This window comes from Taudactylus pleione, unplaced genomic scaffold, assembly GCF_031769625.1.
Source record: "Taudactylus pleione unplaced genomic scaffold, aTauple2 ptg000934l, whole genome shotgun sequence".
In the NCBI taxonomy this organism is placed as follows: Eukaryota; Metazoa; Chordata; class Amphibia; order Anura; family Myobatrachidae; genus Taudactylus; species Taudactylus pleione.
Genome location: NW_028285335.1, coordinates 2,589,381 through 2,593,827, shown reverse-complemented (window position 1 = coordinate 2,593,827; position 4,447 = coordinate 2,589,381).

The window sequence follows — 4,447 nt, the reverse complement described above, 5'->3', positions numbered from 1 at the left end:
AGCAAAACATACGCTCGTTTATTTGTTAAAAACGCCCCCTGGCCGCACGCACCATACGTCATGTCCGCTATTTATTAGATTAATCGAGTACATCGACCAGCGTATGAACTGCTCGCTTTTCTTGTGGTTGGTTTTTGCTACCACAATCTTGCGAGCAGTTCTGGCTATAAAATAACCCAGTGATGTGGTCAATGACGCTGCTGTATTAATTATGCACACCCATAAAACGCCCGTTTTGACCTTTAAGCACGCCTGCGTTCGGATCTCCACTCCCCATTTTCAAGCACCTTCCCCTGTTACCACCCACATACGCCTCATTCTGTCACTCAAAATAGCAGGCATTCGCTATATTGCGAGCACATGAATTTCGGCCGCACTGACTGGTTCGCGCATGCGTATAACGATCCGTACGCATGCGCAGATGTGCGAACATCGCTCGGAACGAGCGTACTGCCGCTAGCGAGTGGCTCTGAATGAGGGCCATGGTGTCAGAAACTCACAACAAACCAACCATTCATGAAAAGTTCTCTCTTTTTATACTGGATTTATTGACAACGTCCTAAAATAATGTGCGACTCGAGCTTGTTCAGACATGTTCTCTGGATTTATAGTTTAACTGTGTGCCGATAGTTTAATGTAACCAAAAGGTGGCAGCATTCAGCCAGAAACTCAGCAGACACCAATTGTACAAGCGCCTATCGTAACGCAGTGCAGCCAATTCGCTTTCATTTCTGTACGGTGTAAAAGCATGACAAACTGTATCCTTGTGTTACAGCCATCGCTGCTAATTATTTCATTAGAGGTAAGAAATAATTGAAGCCCACCATAAGCAGCTTAGGAGAACAAAAAAAAAATTTATTTTTTTTTTTGCCCATAATCCCCGTTTTTCGACAATGTTTTTTTCTCCAGATTTTATTTTGGACGAAATAATAGGATATTTAATCCGAAAACACAGGATCTGTGAACTTGTCACGGATCCTATGTGTTTTCACCTTTGCAGCAACGGAAAAACGGCACTTTTTATGAACCCCACGATAAGGGCCAAGCATCAGGCGGCACTCCGGGGGCTAATCCATTGGCGCCCGAACAATGGGACTAATTGGCTACCATCCATACTCGTAAGAGTGCGGTCTGTCGGTGTAAAATAAGTAAACTGAAGGGTGGATTGGTGACCAGACAAAATTGATCTGGGAACAGATTCACAGACACAGTGAGATAGATGTACTAAGTCTTGGAGAGAGATAAAGTCATACTTGCCTACCCTCCCGATTTGGTCGGGAGCTGCTGCCGACCTCCCGGGAAGGCAGGCAATTCTCCCGACTGCTGCCCAACCCTCCTGTCCCCCCCGCAATGACCCCTGCAACCCCCGCAGCGGAGAGGGCCGGTGACGCGATTCGCGTCATTTTGGCCCCGCCCCCTGCTACACAATGCCTATTTTATCGGCATTGCATAGCAGGGCCAAACTAACTCGATCGCGTGACCCCGCCCCCACCACGCCTTCAAGTTATGTCACCCGCCCGGCAACTCCCCCTTGTACCGGCCACGCCCGCCCCCCGCCGATAGTCAGCAGGCGATAGTCAGCAGGGGCCATGCGGCCGACTGCAGCATGGGTGTAGCTCCCAGCATTGGCAAGTTTGTACGCACTTGCCGATGTCAGCAACCCCGCACAACACATCGGCTGGGTACACAGCATTAGAGCCATCCCCTTCTTAAAAATCAACTAGACAGATAAGGAGGGAGAACAGGACTCTAAAACCAGCAGCTATGATGCATGGGTTATTGAGGAGCCCTTTGGCGCCTTTACATTTAGTATAACCCTATGCCTTTACATTTAGTACATGCATAAATTTAAAAAACAAACAAGTAGCTTCCTGAAAAATGCTGCAACACAAACACTAATTGTTATGGAACACTAGACACAACGGTACATTTATAAGCCTTTGCACACAGATGTTAATTTTAAGCATCCAACACTTACCTAAAACCTATTAAAACATATTTGAATCGTCCAAAGATGATAAACCCACACAAACAGCCCTTCACGGATGCGTGGGCATTGCGTCAGTCAGCAGTGTTCAGAATCATTAATGCTCTGCCCTAAATAACGGCATTCAACAGGACCTTTAAATAAGTACATAAAGGGCCAGATTGCGAGTTGCATGCAAATCCGATGGTTTGAGTACAACTCCGATGTTTGAAGATCTGTGCAGATCTCCTTCTGCAAGCTCGCTAGGTCCGGACGGCACAGCATGATTAGCAGGCAGCGTCCGAGAAAATTGGGGGCGTCAAAAACAGTTTTCTAGGCGTGCTGAAGCGAGGGATTTTGTGAAAACATCGGAACGTTACTCAGATTACCGATGTTCACACAAAGTACTCCGATGCCGCGTCTATATATACACACACACAAACACGACGCCTCTGTAGCATTACCATAGTTACGCACAGCACCCATTGTGCTACTGCGTACATCTCTGAATCCGGCCTTAAGTGCGCAATTCTGTATGGAGGCTTTAATGTACTTTCAACACTATGCTAAAACACTGGAGAACAAAAAAAAAAAAAAAGTTTTCTATAATAGTTTGATATTTTGTTTTTTTTACTTTAACATCCAATTAAATTAACCTAAGCAAATCCCTAAACATATTTTGGGTATGGTTTTACTAAATGGGTCTCTTCCTCCCTTGCCTGCCGCCATTAAAAATGGAGATAATTCACAGCAACATTTATAAATAAAGACCTATATACAGCATAGGTAGCCATCACGTCTATGGAGTCTCTGGGCCTAGAAGATGGTAGATTGATAGGCTGCATCCTCCGAAATAGTGGGTTGACCCATAACACGAAGCCTCCTTTATAGTTTCACAAACAACCAATGCAGCTTTGCCTGGGAAACAGATCCTATTTAAAAAATATAAAAAGCAGCTTACTTTTTTTTTTTTTTTAACAATTTAGGATTTATCCGTTTTTATTTTTGGGTGCATATATTTGATAAAAATGTACTCCATCGCTTATAACATAAATATTTATTGCTTCATATGAATACTGTATTGAAAGCTCAAAGCATTCAGTTTTACACACAGAAAATTATACAATTAGATAACGTTGCACAAAGGCAGTGAACACTCGTTACATTCTACAAAATCTAACTTTACCGAAATTTAAAAATTCTAAATATCAAAAAGCTATAAGTCGGAGAAACCAGTAGAAAGATGGCAGCCAGCAATTGTGACACGCAGCAATTGATCGAGAATTTAGATGGCGTGATGTTCGAGAGCAAGAATTGTGCTTTAAAGCTGGTCGTAGATGTAATCAATCACTGGCTGTCAAAAGGCGGAGAGGAAAAAAACAAAATAAAATAAAATAAAAAAATTCAGTTCACTTTAAAAATGTTGTACAAATCATGGTATTTTCAATGCACCTCAAAACAAACGCCAGCCATTCAGTCTAGGTACATACGTAAATATATAACCTCTCAATACAGCTGAGCAAAGTAGCAATGAATTGCATACATCAGTATAATCTCGGATAAGAAACAAGATATTCTGGTAGTCACAAATCTCTGAACTCAAGTGACGAAAAAAAAATAGAGTACCCTTTGAGTGTTTTTTTTTTTTTTTTTTTTTTAAACCAGGTTTGCAAACATCTACCCTTACCTGTTTTGCAACCGCAGTCACTATTAAGCGCATTCTCTCATAAATAAAATATGAACGAGTTTATATATTGAAGAAAATTAATGCAGGAGAAAAAAAAAATTATGGTTCAGTCTCTTGGAATGTTAAACTTTGCAACTTCTTAACTCCCGATGAAGAGCCTCACACCCTTAAAGTGCGCCTTTTTGCCTAAACTATGCCCAGGCAGCCCCATCTGTACATGAGTATGCAATCTATCAAGTCACTAGTAACAGATGTGCCTCAGTGAACTCATGAGTTCATAGTGAATTCATATAGGCCACCTCTTCATGAACAGATTCAGCACACACACAACGGCTGGCTCCACTGGCACTAGGTACACTGAAATATAGGTCTTGAGGAGGTATATCCTAGCACATTGACTGCCAAAGGAATTATTCTGAGGACAACAAAAAACATTTGTTCCTAAACAGCTCAAAAAAAAAAAAAAAAAAAAAAGGAGCTGTTTTAAATTAAAGTTTAGTTAAAATTAATTTTCAAATAAAAAAAAAAAAAAAAGAGGAACTAGACGTCATACAGATTTGTTTTTAATTTTTAACCAAAATGTGGAAGCCTTGGAAAAAAGAGGGAGTCAAAATTATAACCTTCCAGTTTAAAAATGCTTTCAAAAAAAAAAAAAAAAAAAGTCTATACACAAACCACCGATCTGACCAAACCAACTCTCAGCGGCGGACAGAAACCTGAAGGATTGAAGTTCTGAAATGGGGCGGGTAAAGCGCAGTTTTGATTCCAGAAAAGTTTGCATTTTCACAACCTGC